This window comes from Schistocerca piceifrons, chromosome 6, assembly GCF_021461385.2.
Source record: "Schistocerca piceifrons isolate TAMUIC-IGC-003096 chromosome 6, iqSchPice1.1, whole genome shotgun sequence".
Lineage (NCBI taxonomy): Eukaryota > Metazoa > Arthropoda > Insecta > Orthoptera > Acrididae > Schistocerca > Schistocerca piceifrons.
The window spans coordinates 51152869-51172786 of NC_060143.1; positions in this window are offsets into that span (position 1 = coordinate 51152869).

Sequence of the window (19918 nt, forward strand, 5' to 3'; positions counted from 1 at the left end):
CAGCGCGTCTTGCACTTGTTCACCGCTGCGATTGGAGTCACAGCACCAAGTGTAAGTGTCCTGGTATTTGTGGCATATTCTTTTACCCAGGAAGATGTCTGTAGTACTGTCTGGTGTCACTTTGGCATTGACCTTTTTCTCACAGTGCATAGTCTTACACGTGGTCTTTTAAATTGTGTTATGGAATTTTTTTTCATGTGTATTACTGAGTGTAAAAGTTATCTCCCGTCTCTTGTTATTTTCAGTACGACATCTGAAGGTGGGCATATAGGAGACCGAAACCAGTCGTGTCCTAAATAAAAGAACCTTACAACTGTAACCATATTTTCAACCTGTGGTATTATGAAGAAACTGATAGTCTTTGAACAATGCTGTTAGCATCACTGATTTTTTACGCATTTTGTGCAACAACTCATCTTGTTATTTGTTCTGCGTGTGTGACCAATTTGTAGGTATTATTGTATAGGAGATTATGGAGATAAATTCATAGGTAGTTTGGTAGAGCACTGATGGTACTCTTGCTGTAGTAGCCGCTTGGTAATGGTCTAATCTGCAGCTACGTATTATATAGATGACCTTCATTAGGTCTCAGTATTGGTTTGGTCTCTTACGCTTAATTACTGAAGTAAATTTCTTATATTTCCTGTCAGTGGCTAAGATCCATGTATTAGAATTTCTACCATTCTTGCTGGTTATGTTTCTGAAGCAAAGGTTTGATTTAAATTCTGTTTATTGTGTCGAAAATACCAAACAGAACTCTATTGTTGGAGCACTGCTCAAGTAAATGCGATCATAGAGAGTTATATTCTGTTTTAATGTTACTGTATTATTATTTTGTCTGTTACGTTTGGCAAATTAACTGTTAAATTGAGTGTCACATCTGTCTAAATTCCACTACACCATAATCCTATGCTACAGTAGTCAGAATTCAGAAAATGATGGAAGCATGTTTACTTTTGTGATAGAAAAAACTCCGATTAAATTAAGGGAACACGTGGAACATCAGAATAAATCATTGCAAGAGGATGTACATGCCTTACAAGAGGAACATGTGAAAGGTATGACAGAAAATGCAATTAGGTTATATGCTGTTCCAAGTCAGGAAGTTTGAACAAGAAGTAACTAGTTAACTCCCTTAAGAAGGGAGTAGAAGCATTATGCGTAAATACCACAAAAAAAATTACAGATAAGGAGAAGAGTCAGAAGCCTGTTACAAAGGTTGTTGGACAGTAGCAAAGATGACTGCTGATTCTGAGCAAAGCTCAGAGACGGCAATAGTACTAGCAGTTGATGTCGCTCATTCAGAGGAGGTCAAATCGCTTTTAACGTTTAAGGATAACAGGGTACTTATAAATGGTGTAAAAATCGAAACTTTTTAATGACTTTATTAAATTCTATAGTCTTTCCTGGTTGCCTATATGTACCAAATTTCAATGTTACGGTCATGTATGCCACATACGCTCTTTATTTCTGTTACAGAAACCAGTATTACGAGTATTTTGAAAAGAACCGTGATCTTTATTTCCAGCGATTATACGTATGATACATTGCAAATGTTGGTAGCAGTTAGGTTTCTAGTCTCTGCAAATGATTATATTTGCTAGTATTTACTTTTGTTTCGCTGAAGCAGTTTATTCACGTGTTACTGAATGTTTGTTGTCCAAGTGCTACATATATTTGTGGAATTGTTGTCCAAGTGCTACATATATTTGTGGAAGTACATATCCTTTAGTATGCAATAAACACGAACCATGCTACGCATCAAGAAATGCAATAAAAGGAAATTCCGTGGTAACCAGTTCACAAGCAAAGCAAGCCACACAGTTGAAAGTAACCTATGTATCAGTTCTTCACGGAAGAAACTCCCACATGGTACGCCTTTTGGTGATGGTGATTCAAATTTTTGTGCTAACAGTGATACTGTTTGTAGTGGATAGGTTGTTGTGGATGTGGGCATTTTATCTTCTTTGATAAAGGAAATGGCGAAAGGTAAACAATGTCATGGTGTAGGCTGTCTGGAAATAACTGAACAACAAAGTAGCAAGAAGGGACTAGCTTCAAACTTGGTTGCTCTTTGTAGATTCTGCAATAAATCTATCTCGAAAATGGCTTCGAACATTGCGCTTAATTCATATGAAGTGAATTTGAAGTTAGTGTATGCAGTGCTTGCAACAGGAAAAGGAAAGAAAACGTTGCTCCAACGATTTGTGGTTTCATGGACCTTTCTCAACCTCCCAGTAGGTTCAGAAAGTACATAAAAATATTTTTAGGTGCTTTGACGGTTGTGTCCATGAAACGTACAGTAGAAGAAATTGTAAAAATTAATGGTGAATTTGATCCTAAAGCACAGAATCGATTTCTGTACCTTACACCAAAAATTAACTGCTTTCAAAAGCCACATGCATCAAGGGCTTTTGAAAAGAGAATCCCCTTAAATCACCAGAATAAAGAAGTCTCCACTATCTGGAAATGACTGAAAATTGAAATGAGACCCTCAAAGCTTTGTAAAATTGTCTTACCTCTCCTTTCTTCCAAATTTATACTTCACACATATAAAATCTTTGGAAATTTATAAAAATATACTCAATTTCACATTGGATAGAATTATTCACACAGAAAAAGATCACACTGAACATTAATATCAGATTTCGTTTGAGTCCATTTCTGAATGCATTAATTGTTTCCGTCCATGCTGCAAGAAATATAACTAGAAACACATTAATCAAAATTCTTAGCACCACAAGACAAAACTGAATAATAGAATCACATTTTTGTTTCAATATACTTCAAAAATGATGAAATATAAAAGTCCAAACCAAATGCAAAAATACATAGGAACACATTTCTCACAATTCCTCACACAACAACGTCTTATTAGTATCACGATTAATTTTCGTTTAAATTCATTACTTAATTCTTGAAACATAAAAATCCGAGGTGAATAAAAAAACTACATAGAAACACAATCCTCGAAATTCCTTTGTTATTTACTTTAACCTAATAGCCCAAAGCGGTTAAGTACTTGAATGAAAAACAGAGTTTTATACGAGCACAAGTATATTAACCAATGAACTCAATGTAAACTGAAGGTTGAGGTGGAAAAGGAATGGAAAGGAATTGATGATACCAGCTGAAGTTTGACTTTATGGGGAATCAGAGACGACCAGTCAAAATGTATAGTGGACGAGGACTTGAACGAGGATTTCCTGCTAACTAGGCAATTGTGTTAACCACTGTGCCACCCATACGCAGTATTTATCGCAGATGCGCGTACTGTCTCAGCGTGTTTTATGATCGACTCACATTCCCTCCTAACCCACCATCGTTACACAGAATTGTAAAAAGTAGTCCCACATATCACCAGTGTTATATAAAATTGTGAAAGACTCCCCCATACATCACCATTGCTATACAAAGTTGTCACATATTGCCCCATATGCCACTAAAGAAGATGAGTCTTCTTCTGACATCTTGCGTCTAGTTCCAACGAGCAAAAGTGATTAATCTACAAGTTCAAACATATCAATTCCTGCAAATAAAATGCTTAGCGAAAGCTTCAGACTGCCATCTCCGCACATGCAGACTTCTAAGTACAGTTCCCTCTGATACATACTGAAAGCCAATAATCTACGTCCATGTCTACAGCTACGTAATTACTGTGCTAATGACAATTAAGTGCCTGGCAGAGGGTTCAGTGACCCACTTTCATGCTGTCTCTCCTCCGTTCCAGTCTCGAATGGCGCGCGGGAAAAACGAGCACTTCAATTTTTCTGTGCGAGCCCTGCTTTATCTTATTTTATCGTTAAGATCATTTCTCCCTATTTAGGTGGGTGCCAACAGAATTTTTTCTCAATCGGAGGAGAGAACTGGTGATTGAAGTTTCATGTGAAGATCCCGTCGCAACGAGAAACGCCTTTGTTTTAATGATTGCCACTCCAATTCACGTATCATGTCTGTGGCACTATCTCCCCTATTTCGCAGTAATACAAAACGTGCTGCCCTTCTTTGAACTTTCTCGATGTCATCCGTCAGTCCCACCTGATGCGGATCCCACACCGCACAGCAATACTCCAGAATAGGGCGGAAAAGTGTGGTGTAAGCAGTCTCTTTAGTAGATATATTGCACTTTCTAAGTGTTCTTCCAATGAATCGCAGTCTTTGGTTTGCTCTGCCCTTAATATTATCTATGTGATCGTTCCAATTTAGGTTATTTGTAATTGTAATCCCTAAGTATTTAGTTGAATTTAAAGCCTTCAGATTTGTGTGACTTACCGTGTAATCGAAATGTATCGGATTTGTATTAGTACTCATGTGAATAACTTCACACTTTTCTTTATTCAGGGTCAATTGCCACTTTTCGCACCACACAGATATCTTGTCTAAATCGTTTTGCAATTCGGTTTGGTCCTCTTATGACTTTAGAAGACCGTAAATGAAAGCATCACCTGCAAAAAATCTAAGAGGGCTACTCAGATTGTCTCCTATGTCGTTAATATAGACCAGGAGCAATAGAGGGCCTATAACACTTCCTTGGGGAACGACGGATATTACTTCAGTTTTACTCGATGACTTTCCGTCTATTACTACGAACTGTGACCCTTCTGACAGAAAATCACGAGTCCAGTCGCATAACTGAGGCGATACTCCGTTGGCACGCAGTATGGTTAGAAGACGCTTGTGAGGAACAGTGTCGAGAGCCTTCTGGAAATCTAAATATTTGGAATCAGTTTGACATCCCCTGTCGATAGCACTAACTACTTCATGAGTATGAAGAGCTAGTTGTTTTCCGCAAGAACGATATTTTTTGAATCCGTGGTGACTACGTATCAATAAATCGGTTCCTTCGAGGTAACTCATAGTGTTCGAATCCGGTATGTGTTCCAAAACCCTACTGCAAATCGACGTTAGTGATATGGGCCTGTAATTCAACAGATTACTCTTACTTCCCTTTTTGCTTATTGGTGTGACTTGAGGAATTTTCCAGTCCTTAGGTACGGAAGTTTCTGTGTGCGAGCGATTGTATATTATTGCTAAATATGGAGTTATTGCATCACCATACTCTGAAAGGAACATGACTGGTATACAATGTGGACCGGAGGTCTTGCCTTTATTATGTGATCTAAGCTGCTGTATTACATCGAGGATATGTACTTCTATGTTTCTCATCTTCTCAGTTGCTCTTGATGGGAATTCGGGAGTATTTACTTCGCCTTCTGTGGTGAAAGCGTTTCGGAAAACCGTGTTTAATAACTCTGCTTTGGTGACACTGTCATCAGTGACGTCACCGTTGTTATCGCGCAGTGAAGGTATTGGTTGCGTCTTGCCACTGGTGTGCTGTATGTATGACCAGAATCTCTTTGGGTTTTCTGCCATATCCAGAGACAGAGTTTTGTTGTGGAAATTATTTAAAGCATCTTGCACTGAAGCATGCGCTGTATTTCGAACTTCTGCAGAACTTTGCAAATATTGGGGAGTTTGCGTTCTTTTAAATTTGGCATGTTTCTTCGTTGCTTCTGCAACAGCAATCTCACCCGTTTTGTGTACCGTGGGGGATCAATACCATCACTTATTAATTTATGTGGTATTTATATCTTAATTGCCTTCGATACTATCTCCTTGAAATCATTCCACATCTTTTTTACGCTTATGTGATCAGATCGGAAGGAGTGAAGACTGTCTCTTAAAAAGGCGTTTAAGAGCATTTTATCAGATTTTTTAAATAAATGTATTTTGCGTTTCTTTTTGATGATTATGCGTGTTACGGTATTCAGGGGTCGCTAATCCCTGTACTCGTCATGATACTCCCTATTTGTCCAGGATTATTTGTTGCTAAAAGGTCAAGTATGCTTTCGCTACCGTTTACGCTTCGAGTGGGCTCATGAACTAATTATTCAAAACGATTTTCTGAGAAAGTATTCAGTACAATTCAGTATAACTTGTCGAGCGTAAATTGAAGTCGCTGCCGACTATAATTGTATGAGTGGGGTACCTGTTTGAAATGAGACTCAAGTTTTCTTTGAACTGTGCATCTACTATATCTTCTGAATCGGTGGTCGGTAAAACGATCCAATTAATAGTTTAGTCCGATTGTGAAGTATAACCACTATTTCGCAGGATATGTCTACTTCAGTTTAACTACAAGGCAAACTATTTCTGACAGCAATAAATACTTCACCGCCACACGCAAGAAAGCACAAAAATATACTAGTAACTACACAAGTAAACTGAAAATAAGTCGCTCCTGTTGGAAGCTCGTAACATGTGTAACAAACAAATGCTGTACTCGCCTTATTAGCAGCAGGATTCACGATGCTCGCTCACTGATGGTCTAACCGACACTACAGTAAGGCATGTATGACACCTGTAGTTATCGATCTTTTCAGTTTGATAATTGCAGAAATGTGTTGTGGAAAGTCTGAAAGAAGAGAGATCACGTATTCATACAGCCAATAAACTTTATTCACGTATTTCATAGAAAAGGTTTCAAATTCAGTAAACATGGGATTTTCAAATACTTCTGGTTCAATGGACTGCAAAAACAGAAAAAACCACCATAAACAGAAAATAAATGGCGAAGAGTTCTCGGGCTTCCAGCCGGGTGGCGGTGTCTTCAAACTGCGACGTTTCGACGAGTGACATACTCATCATCCTCTGGCGAAGTGCCGAGACTTTGCGGATGCCGGTCCCTTTATACCTGCGGTGTGCCCCCCACCACCTGGCCGCGGGAGGCTGGGTTCATAGGAGCCGTCGGGCGGGGTGGCGGGGGAAGCGGGTGCGCCGTTCGTGTCTCCGTCAGAGCATTCTGATCGCGTCTCGTGAGCTGGACGGTTCTTGTTGCGTTCCTGGCGTATTGCGGCTAATGCTGGATTCCAGGCCGCGCTCAGTTGATAGCCTTCGTCCCTGTTCACAAGATTCTCGTGGAGCCGTATTTCTATTGATTCTTTAATGACGCTATCCCAATAGCTCCCGGCTCGGCACAGCACCCTGGTGTTTTCGAAGTCAAAGGTGTGGTTTTCTTTGATGCTATGTTCAGCTATAGCAGATTTCTCTATCTGTCCAAGTCGAACATGCCTGATGTGTTCCTCGCACCTTTTAGAGATGCAGCGCTGCGTTTGACCAATGTACCGCACACCACATTCGCAGGCAATGTTGTATATACCAGGTGTGTTTAGTTTGAGAGGGTCTTTAGCTGAGCCCAGCAGCTCTTTCGTCTTCGGCGGTGGTCGGAAGACGGTATTTATGTTTGATTTCCTTAATAGCCTCCCGATTTTGGCTGATGTGGGCCCCAAATATGGAAGAAAGACGAGTCTCTTGCTAACTTCCTCTTCCTCTTCCTGAATTTGTCACCCTGTCTCCTCTTGAAGGCCCTGCCAATCTGTGATTCACTGTACCCGTTTTTCCGAACTACCTCTCTTAGGTGGTGTAATTCGTCTGAGAGGCTTTCTTTGTCACAAATGACGTGCGCCCTATGTACCAAGGTGGCCAGTACTGACTGGCGTTGCGCCGGATGGTGGCAGCTGGTTGCATGGAGGTACAGGTCTGTGTGCGTCATCAAAGAAAACCACACCTTTGATTTCGAAAACACCAGGGTGCTGTGCCGAGCCGGGAGCTATTGGGATAGCGTCATTAAAGAATCAATAGAAATACGGCTCCACGAGAATCTTGTGAACAGGGACGAAGGCTATCAACTGAGCGCGGCCTGGAGTCCAGCATTAGCCGCAATACGCCAGGAACGCAACAGGAACCGTCCAGCTCACGAGACGCGATCAGAATGCTCTGACGGAGACACGAACGGCGCACCCGCTTCCTCCTCCAACCCGCCCGCCGGCTCCTCTGGACCCAGCTTCCCGCGGCCAGGTGGTGGGGCGCACACCGCAGGTATAAAGGGACCGGCATCCGCAAAGTCTCGGCACTTCGCCAGAATATGATGAGTATGTCACTCGTCGAAACGTCACAGTTTGAAGACACCGCCACCAGGCTGGAAGCCCGAGAACTCTTCGCCAGCTGTATACGCCGGGAAAGCATACATTCACAGAAAGTAAATGATTTAGTGCATTCACGAGCTTGTCACACCGTAAATTCAGTCCCTCGTCTATCACTTTATCATTGCTGAATCTTTACTATAAGATGACCAATTAATTATATAACAACTATCCTGACACGAAATTAATCCTGAGCTAAAAATCTCACTTTGCTCAAACACAGACTAGTCCTGTTCGTGTAGAGTGTCTGGTGTGAGTCTCTATATTCTTTCTACAAGTTATTTTACTTTTATACGTGATAGCAGAATTGCAATCAGTCGAGATCTGCAGGAATGCTCCGGCTCAACAGACTCACTCCTGTGCGCCAAACTATTTCTAAGCGATAATCTCCCCTTTTGGAACTATGGGACATACTAATCAGTGGCGCAACCCCTCTGTAGCAATAAAACGTAAGGGTGGATTCCATCTTTCAAGCACAGGACCGGGATCTGTACCCTTACGACGGCCAGAGTGTTGATACTCGGGTAAGTCCCAATGATTGTTCCAACAAACGTAGCTTTGAGCAATGAAACAGATATATTCTTCAGTGTTTTCATACTCAGCCCTAATAAGATATAGTACGACCACCTTCAGCTGTACTACAAAACAATATCAAATCCCTTTGTAACAAGTCTCCTGCGAAGAACATCCATTCCACAGTACATTCCTGCCAAGTTTCTGTATCCCCTATCAATGAACAAGCGCAGTTATTTCACCCAGAGGTCAAAGAGTTTATAATACCAGCAATAATAATAGCTGATGCAACTTCGAAACTATGAATAAAATAGTTTTACATCAGTTGAAGTGAAATGTTTCAATATGAATTTAAATGTGCAGATATACTTATTTACTTGCATGTTATAACTCATTCTATAAATGTGTACATATAGAATCTATTCTCATTAAACTGGTGAGATCCATATCTACAGGTATCGTAAGTGAGGTAGTGTATTATTGGTAACACGATGCATCAGAGAGAACTGCACTGAGATGAGTGCATTTGCTAGGATGTCAGTCTCAGACATTCGCTTTTTACTTGTAGGAACAAGTTTTCACTTGCTGGCACTGTTGTGTCTCATCCTGTAGACTAATCACTTTTGCCTGTTGGAACAAGTTGCAAGTTGTCAGAAGAAAACTCATCTTACAAGGGGAGGCCGCCAATTGTGAAAATCAGATTCGATTCATACTGCGCGTAAGAAAAGCTCATGGCCAGAGGTGTAATGTGGCAAAGCACCAAGATGCACTTCTCAGCCGTTGTCGAGAAAATCGACAGTTAAAAGAAACCGTTGCGGTGAAATACTCTCTACGATTAATAATTTTCTACAGCGTCGTGGCGCAGCGGTAAGCGCTCGGGTTCGTAATCCGAAGGTCGCCGGATCGAATCTAGCGCCATGCCATTTTTTTATTATTAGTTTCTTGCAATTCAAATATATATATATATATATATATATATATATATATATATATATATATATATATATATATATATACTATTAATGAATTGCTTATGCAGACTGGTGAAGGCGGATCGCTCTCCAATTGTACCGCCTCCATTTTTCCGTTTTTTTAACAGGGTGTACCAAAGCTCTCCCGTCCGCACTGATTTTCGACGATGTTATAAGTTGCGCTAGGAACCGCATCTACCTTCTTTCGCAGTTAGCAGGCAACTACGCTGTTATGCGGCGGCTCGTTTCGGCCCATTCAACATCTGTCCTTCACGTGTAACAAGCGAGTAACGGAGTTTATATTTCATACATGCCGCAGCAAATTTGTGTTCGTGGGGTCTCTATTCTAATTCTAACGTTTGACTTACGCTACACGTATTCGTTTCGGAATACCATTTCTACGTCTTCCGTTAACTGTACGTGGTTAACATTATGAAGACAATTAATAACATTTGTGAAATACAACTTTGTTTGCGGAAAACATAATGATGTTCAAAGTCGCCAGTTTTTGCACGACAAACGATTTTCAACAACTTATTATAGGCATAATTGTTGCAACTGATTGCCGGGAATTTTATATATATATATATATATATATATATATATATATATATATATATGAATTACAAAAAACAAATACAAAAAAAGGGTTGCATGGCGCGAGAATCGATCCGGCGACCTCCGGATTACGAACCCCAGCGCTTACCGCTGTGCCACGACGCTGTAGAAAAATTATCAATCGTAGAGAGTATTTCACGGCAACGGTTTCTTTTAACTGTCGATTTTCTCGACAACAGCTGAGAAGTGCATCTTGGTGCTTTGCCACATTACACCACTGGCCAGGAGCTTTTATTATGCGCAGTATGAATCGAATCTGAATTTCACAATTGGCGGCCTCCCCTTGTTAGTCAACGGTGTATAGGGCAATTTGTAACAATTCTGTGTAGCAATGAAGATATATATATGCAGAGTCTTTTACAATTTTTTGTAACGGTGGTGATATATGGAGCTATTAGCTCCAATTTTGTGTAATCATTGTGATTTATGAGGCATTTTGAATTTTTTTTCTAATAATAGGGATGCTATGTCAGATCCCAAGCTATGGCACCTTCACTATCGGCCACTGATGACAGAATAATTTGAGGATCCCGTATCTGATACCGACTGTCAGATCATGGCACGTACACACTCTTAGTTTTCGGTGTTAGAATTATTTGAGATCCAGTAGGTGACACTGTTACCACATTAAATTCTTTAACTGTTAAATACTCACCTGTATCTAGCTGAATTGTGTTGCAGCTTCCTTTTCACTGTCTGGCATCGGCGATTAAATACGATATTGGAGTGCCTGTGTTATTAATAAGCACGATGCCATGTTTCTCCTGACATGCATGCAAGTTCGAAGGAACAGATACTGCAGCGACGACAACCATTATGAAATACACGAAATGTAATCTCTGATGCAAGTATGAACGAACAACGGTCTGCTGTACCCGGAACTGATGACAATGAAAATTTGTGCAGAACAAGGACTGAAAACCGGATTCCACGGTTTACAAGAGCGGCTGCTTAACTGATTTGCCTATTCAAGCACGACTCATGGTCAGACCCATACTCCCATATGTCGTCGTTCCTGAGTCACAACCGGTACTTGTACAGTCATAATGTAATTACAGTATGGGGGGGATTTTAATTGGAAATTACTGTCTGGTATCGACGAATAAATACGATATTGCAATGCCTGTGTTATTAAGAACAACAATGCAGTGTTCCTTTGAAAATGCATGTATATTCTTCTTAACCTTATGTACTCTGAAATATTGTGTTTATTCGCTTATACGAGGTAGCTACTTTCAATCAAAATTTATTCATTTAGTAATTTATTTATTAACGTTACAGAGTGACGCACCGCGTTCATAACTATGGGTGGGTCTTTTGCTTCTAAAAACTGGTAACAAGCAGCATAAACAGACTGTTCGTCTTTCTTAGTAGCTTCTCTTAGTGCTGTTATTTTTCTTATCTTTTGGATATATACGCTGTTATTTAAAAGAAACATGTGAGTCACAAAGCACATTTACAGAAAGGAAAACTTCTTAAGAAGAAATAATGAGAGGAGAGATTAGGGTAATAAACAAGATCCCTAACTATCTCAAGTGGGAGGGCTTCGGTAAACACTTCGAGCCTGTCTCATCTGAATTAACGTATTCTATTCTTCTATGGTTACTACTGTATGTATGTCGTCACATTAACTCTACGTTGTTCATGTATGCGGTTTAACACTACTGTTTGTTACTACATTTACCTCCTCCATTTGCCAACGCCATAAGCAGAAGAGAAACCTCGGAAAGGCGACATCCCCGAAAAGAACTTCTTATCTATGCTGTGCGTTCATATTGGTGTAGCTGTGTCTTACAATAGCACATGTGTATATTGATGTACAATATTCTAAAATTAGCATGTTTTGCGGTTTGCTTCCCATTCAGTTTACATGGTACACAATTACTTGTTAGAAAATTATGATCAAAAAGCTAAACAATTCCTAACTCATTTCTAAATTCGATGTGTATATTTCTTGTAGTATTGCTGGAGTAGTGTGATTTGCTACTATGCCATCTAAGTATCTGTATATGTTGATACCAGTGTGTACATGTCATCATCTATTATCATATCAGTGTTTGAATCTCTGTTGTCCCATGTATCATGTCGTGGTGTAGGGTTTGGGTCTGGTCGTTATCTTGTATGTTGTCTTTGCTGCTTGTATGTCTTGTGCAGCGCTCTGCATATCTCGGCAGTGATCTGGTTAAGTACGCTCCATTTGTCTGGTTCTCTTAAAGCTTGCCATGTGTCTTCGATTTCTGTCGTCGGTCTTACATGTGTGAGTTTGTCGCATTTTAGTGCTGAGATTCCCGGTTCCGTGTTCCCCACATTCACATGCATTACTTTGGCCAAAGCCAAAGTTGGTGCAGGTGTGTAGGGTAAGGACCATGTCTCATCAGGAAATGCAGCATACTCCAACTTGGGTCGACATATTCAAGCCTCAAACGTTCCAAGATGTTTTGGAACAACCTTCCAAAGATTTAGTGGGCGTTTTCCTGTAATATGCTCCTCTGTTATCTCATGTACCTTGTCCAGTTCTCCCAGTATGAGCCAATATGCTGCTGCTCTGTGTCTAATGGTTACGTCAATGAGGTGTTTTTTAAGTAGAAATCATAGGACTTCCACGGATATTGTGTCAAATGCCTCTGACACTTTGGCCAATACTTCTCTTTGCCCTTTCCTCACAGAGCTTTTGTGGGTCATCAGTGAGAGTCGATGTGGCCAGGCATCTGTTGCGAAGCACACAACAGACCCAAAGATGCTTATATGATATATTCATAGCACCTGCAATGGCAGTCTGTAGTGAGTTGAGTTTAATGTGACACGTTCGTGCATTAATCTTGTCGCTGTCTCAGTTGTCAGTCTAATGTACTCGTTGGACTTTAATCGGTCCTCGAGGTATATCACTAGGTATGTTCTTGTTACTTTTATCTGTATGCTATTGTTGCGCAATATAATAGTGGGGTTTCTCTGCAGTGCCCCTTTGGGCAGTAAACATACTGTCTTGTTTGCTGCGATCTCGGCTTGTTATGACTGCAACAATTACTTGCATTCAAGTAGCGCTTTCGACTTTGCAGTTATTGCTACTAGCAAATCATCAGACTTGGGTGCCATACGCATAAACTTGTCATCTTCGACCAGATTGTTTAGGAACGGCTCTGTGGCAGTATCCCAGAAAACGGGATCGCATATTTAGTTATTTTCTTAATAACCTTCTGTTTTCCTGCTTGCCATTGAGCTATCCTGCCTTCACCTGAAATGCCACCCCTGTATGGGATCTTTGTACAAGCACAAGCTTTGAACCCGGAACGACGACGTATGGAAGTATGGGTCTGGCTGTGAGTCATGTATTGTCAAGCAAAGCGGTTAAGATCACCGCTCATGTAAAGTGGGAAATACGGATTCGTGCCACTGTCCAGAACAAACTTTCGTTGTCGTCATTCCCTTATACAGCTGATGGTTGTTTGTACTGCATACTGCAAATATATTTTTCATTTGTTTCATAGTGGTTGTAGTAGCCGTACTGTCTGCTTCTTAAGACGTGCTTGCTTCTCCAAAGCAACATCGCACCGTTATACTTAACAACACAGGCACTACTGTATCGTATATTAATTTCTCAGTGAATATACAGGGTTATTCTAGATGATGGATCCATTTTAAAAAAACTCGTACGCATTCAAGTACAAATCCAAAAGGAATAAGCTTTAAAACAATGAAAAGAGGAAGTTTCAAAGTTTTTGGCGGGGTAGAGTTCGCTCGGGAATAAGGCCATCGTTCTGTTTCACTGTCAGCTTGAGAGAGATGGCGACTGTGGATCACAAGGTTTTCTGTGTTCAGTTCGCGAAAAGTGAGTCGCAAATGGCAGTGAAGTGGGAATTTCGTATCAAACCAGTAGTGAACAACCAACCTGCAAAAGCATTAGCCGTTGGTTTAAGCAATTTAAACAGACTGGGAGTGTGTGCAAAGGAAAAGGCAAGGGTCGACCGCGAGTGTCAGAGGTTGATGTCCGACGGATTCAAGAAAGTATTGTGCGCAGTCCCAGTAAGTCTACCAATATCGCCAGTTGAGAACTTGGAATACCCTAACCAACTCTATGGAAAGTTCTGAGACGGCGTTTGCTGTACAAGCCCTACCGATTACAACTTATGCAGGCTCTCAACCCCGATGACAAGCACAAGCGGCTCACATTTTGAAGTTATGTGCTAGCAAAGATGGAGGATGCATTTCACAGAGAGTAATTTTTAGTGATGAAGCGACACTCCACCTTAGTGGAAAAGTCAACAGATGCAATGTTCGCATACGGGGTTTGGAAAATCCACATTCACCATTGCAGCAAGGAAGAGACTCACCGAAGATCAACGTGTTCTGTGCCGTATCCCGTACCAGGGTTTATGGACCATTATTCTATTTGGAAAGCACTGTTTGGGGAATCATGTACCTGGCATGTTAGAAGAATGGCTGTTCCCTCAAGTTATGGAAGATTCCCAGGACTTTATTGTCCAACAGAATGGAGCTCCAACCCATTGGCAATGGGATGTATTATGCTTCTTGAATGAATTCCTTCCTAAGCGCTGGATCGGTCGCAGGAGACTGCAGGATCTGGCTCTGCATTTCTGTCAACCTCGCTTCTTGCTACTGCTTCTTATGGGGTTATTTGAAGGAAGCTGTTTACATCCCGCCACTAACAATCACGCGGTCCGATCTGCGGAACCGGGTCACAGCTTCCGCGCACTCAGTAACACCAGATATGATTTTGCGCGTGTTAGACGAGTTTCGCTACCATGTCGGTGTTTGCCGTGCAGCCAACCGTGGCCACAATCAACATTTATAACATTTATCACATTTGTAAGCAGCTAAAGGTCTGGATTTAATTATAATTTCATTTAATAATTAGATAATTATTAAAAACTAATAAATTACAATTTTGTACAAACTATTAAATTTATTAAATTGATATCAAACATTATGAACAAAACTTTGAAACCTCCTCTTTTCATTGATATAAGACTTGTTCATTTTGGATTTGTACTAGACTAAATATGAAGTTTAGAAAATTGGTCTATCATTTAGAATAACCCTGTACAAGTTGTATGGAGTATAAGGGCAGATACTGGTATATGTAGTACCTTAACATGTGTACACATCAGTGTGTTGGTTGTTTTTTCATTTGCACCAGTCTTCCCACAAGCACGTTACAACATTTACGATTTGATGTTTCTTTGTGATCGTACTGCACTACTGAGTTGACTATGCCTGTCTGTATAGACTCACCGTTTTGCATCCACACCTCAACATCTGACATGCTGATCAGGGATAAATAAACATTAGCGGACTGCTCTTGCCTTATGTACTTAGAGGCGCTAAACAAACTAAAAACATACGACTTGTAATGATTATAACTATATTAGTTAACAAATTGAAACTTTTTTCTCCACCTAGTTTGTAAACGGGTGGATTCACCTAATTTTGGGGTGCTGAATACATTGGTAAAATCAGTTTTTCTCTATGACGTCGCATTTCCTAGATACACAGCAGAATAAAAAATGGTGACAGCGAAAATTGACACAATAAAGTCAAACAAAAATACACATTCAGAACGTTTGAAATCAATACTAATTTGTATGTATATATGGGCATGAAGCCAATAAAAGATCCAAATTAGTTCATAAGATATTTTCACCTTTAATCATCTTTAGTTTTCGAAAATTGCGACGACGGAGCTCTTCTTTTGTTTGCAGTTTCATCACTCTCCCTAACCCGACCTCAGCAGTAGTCACCCATCATCGAAGGGTTCCAATGGCCTTGGTAACCGTGTTCCATGGTAACAATGTCTTGGGAAAATGTTTACCATGGTCATCGCATACGACTCCCAAATTTTCTGGGAAGAAATCAAGGTGAGAATGTAAAAAGTGAATTTTAAACGACATTCTACACCCAATGTTCTTGTAATTCTCCTGCAGATCATTCACAATGGTAACACAGAGTTAGCTTTTCTGTCACCCAAAAAGCCCTTCACTATTGCTTTAAAAGAAGATGAAGCAAGTAACTGGATATCTCTGAGTTCGGTATCAAAGGTTGGAGCTTTCAGCAATTTTGTTATTTGTGGTCCTACATAGATATATTCTTACTGGCTCAACCAATTGGGCATTGTTCCCATTTACATTTCCACGAACATATGGCTTCCTTACAGGGCTTTCCTTGATTGTATAGTGGTTCTTGGTGTCACTGCTGTCCCAAAGGCTCTAAAATCAGCAGTATTTCGTGAATCTAGCCTGTAAACCTGTAAGAAATGCAACAACTTTTAAATAACAGCAAAGCTGCCATTCATGATCCTTATATTTCACTGCCTCTAGCCGCAAAGCCATGGTTTCATAACTTTCTTTCATGTCTACTGCGTAACCCAAATGTACCGATGGAAATGCATTGTCATTATGCAGAAGTACTGCTTTCAAGCTGGTTTTACTGGAATCAATAAATAGTCGCACTCCTGTGGATTATGTTGTACACCTAGTTGCCTTATCCTACCATTGACATCTCTACATATACACATTGATTTCGGCATATCGAAATATTGAGCGAAGGAAACACCTCTTGATCTTAAACTGAAAATTTTTGTCTCTGGAGCTAGAAGGTTCCGTTGTTGCACTCTCGATCCCAAGAGTACAGCTTGCTAGTTTCGAAAGCAAAATCGTTCAATTGCTTTTGATTAAAGAAACGAGGCGAAATGTCATGATACTGAGGGCAGTATTCTTCTATATGTTCAATACTTTCCGATTCACTTGACATGGTGTCTGATTTCGTGGCTTTCACCTTAGACAGGAACAGGCAATCCTTCATGATGGGACACACGCAAATGCACTGAGGATACACTTGGATACTCTATTTTATGTCTAATTATGCTTGAACAGCCCGAAATATTTGTCGGACAGAAGTAACAGCCTGAAGAACGGTCTTCAGGCTCACACCACACTATTGGAACAGCGAATGGCATGGCTCAGCGTCTTCCTTCCAACCACTCGGTTGAGGCTGAAGTACAAGTTACACAGGCAATATAAGGTGCAAAATTTTTATCTTGATCACCAACAACACAATAAAAATAAAATTTATATGCCTCCTTAACCAAATCAGTAACTGGCTTTCTTTGGGGTTTTGGAGTGAAATTCCCACACACATAACACTAGTTGTCGGGGTGGTTTAGACAGCAACTGGTTCACATTTTTCTTAGTGTAAGTTTTAAACACACAAAGTTTGCACTATCTTTCACAGGAAACACTCACTGAGCATCTCTTTCACAACACTCGATACCACACCAACCAATTACTGACCATTAATACATCTAGCTCTCCTCTACAAATCACAAGCAAACAATTAATATCAAAACAGAAGAAAATCAACAAGTGAAATATTGAATACGAAAAATAAGAGAAAAAACTTTTAAAAACCCATAAATGGTACGTGCTAGAACATTTTGAAAGGTATATTCGGATTCTACACACCAAAATACATACTAGTTTATGTACCACATTGACTAGCGTTATTGGTCAGCGAATGACGTAAATACTGATGTCGTGCTGTTCAGTATACCGGCTTCAGTCACCAACCGAAATATTTGCATTTACGTGTTTGCACACTGTGTAGTACTATATAATATCGCCAACTCCCAATCTCGAGAAACCGATTTCAATTGGTCGCTCCAATACCGCTGGCTAACCCTACAGTTACTGACACCAAGTGAGGTGGACCCCCATCCCCTCCCCCCAACCTATGAACCGTTGACCTTGCCGTTGGTGAGGAGGCTAGCGTGCCTCATCGATACAGATGGCCGTACCGTAGGTGCCACCACAACGGAGGGGTATCTGTTGAGAGGCCAGACAAACGTGTGGTTACTGAAGAGGGGCAGCAGCCTCTTCAGTAGTTGCAGGGGCCACAGTTTGGATGATTGACTGATCTGGCCTTGTAAGACTCAGAACAACGGCCTTGCTGTGCTGGTACTGCGAACGGCTGAAAGCAAGGGAAAACTACCGAGGGCATGCAATTTACTGTATGGTTACATGATGATGGCGTCCTCTTGAGTAAGATATTCCGGAGATGAAATAGTCCGCCACTCGGATCTCCGGGAGCGGACTACTCAAGAGGACGTCGTTATCAGGAGAAAGAAAACTGGTGTTCTACTAATCGGGGGGTGGAATATCAGATCCGTTAATTGGGCAGGAAGGTTAGAAAATTTAAAAAGCTAAATGGATAGGTTAAAGTTAGATATAGTGGGAATTAGTGAAGTACGGTAGCAGGGGGAACAAGACTTCTAGTCAGGGACTACCGGGTTATAAATACAAAATCAAAAAGGGGTAATGCAGGAGTATGTTTAACAATGAGTAAAAAAAATAGGAGTGCGGGAGAGCTTCTACAAACAGCATAGTGAACGCATTATTGCGGCCAAGATAGACACAAAGCCCACGCCTACCATAGTAGTACAAGTTTATATGCCAACTACGTCCGCAGATGTCGAGGAGATTGATGAAATGTATGATGAGATAAAAGAAATTATTCAGATAGTGAATGGAGACGAAAATTTAATAGTCATGGGTAACAGGAATTCGATTGTAGCAAAAGGAAGAGAAGAAAACATAGTAGGGGAAAATGGAATGGGAGTAAGATATGAAAGAGGAAGCCGCCTGGTAGAATTTTGGGCAGAGCATAACTTGATCACATCTAACACTTGGTTCGAGAATCATGAAAGAAGCTTGTATACATGGAAGAGGCCTGGAGATACTGTAAGGTTTCAGACAGATTATATAATGGTAAGACAGAGATTTAGGAACCAGGTTTTAAATTGTAAGACATTTCCAGTGCAGATGTGGACTCTGACCACAATCTATTGGTTATGAACTGTACATTAAAACTGAAGAAACTGCAAAACGGTGGGAATTTATGGAGATGGTACCTAGATAAACTGACAGAACCAGAGGTTGTGGAGAGTTTCAGTGAGAGCATTAGGAGCGATTGACAAGAATGGGCGATAGGAATTCAGTGGATGAAGAATGGGTAGCTTTGAGAGATGGAATAGAGAAGGCAGCAGAGGATCAAGTTGGTAAAACGACGAGAGCTAATAGAAATCCTTGGGTAAATGAAGAGGTACTGAATTTTATTGATGAGAGGAGATAATATAAAAATGGAGTAAATGAAACGGGCAGAAAAGAATACAAGCGTCTCAAAAATGAGATCGACAGGAAGTGCAAAATGGCTAAGAAGGGATGGCTAGAGGACAAATGTAAGGATGTAGTGGCATATATCACACGGGGTAAGATAGATAATGCCTACAGGAAAATTAAAGAGACCTTTGGAGAACAGAGAATCACTTGTATGAATATCAAGAGCTCAGATGGATACACAGTTCCAAGCAAAGAAGGGAAAGCAGAAGGGTGGAGGGAGTATATAGAGGGTCTATACAAGGGCGATGTACTAGGACAATATTATGGAAACGGAAGAGGATGTGATTATACCTAATGTTCCAAATGATTCAATTTTTTCTCTTTCTTGACATACAATGTGTGAAATAATACCAAATCTTGGTAAAATTAGAATGTAAGTCGAAACAAGTCAGCGGGAGTAGACAAGATTCCATTAGAACTACTGATACCCTTGGGAGAGCCAGTCCTGACAAAACTCTACCATCTGGTGTGAATATACAAATGACAGGCAAAATACCCTTAGACTTCAAAAAGCATATAATAATCCCAATCCCAAAGAAAGCAGTGTTGACAGATGTGACAATTACCGAACTATCAGTGTAATAAGTTCAAATGGTTCAAATGGCTCTGAGGACTATGGGACTTCACTTCTGAGGTCATTAGTCCC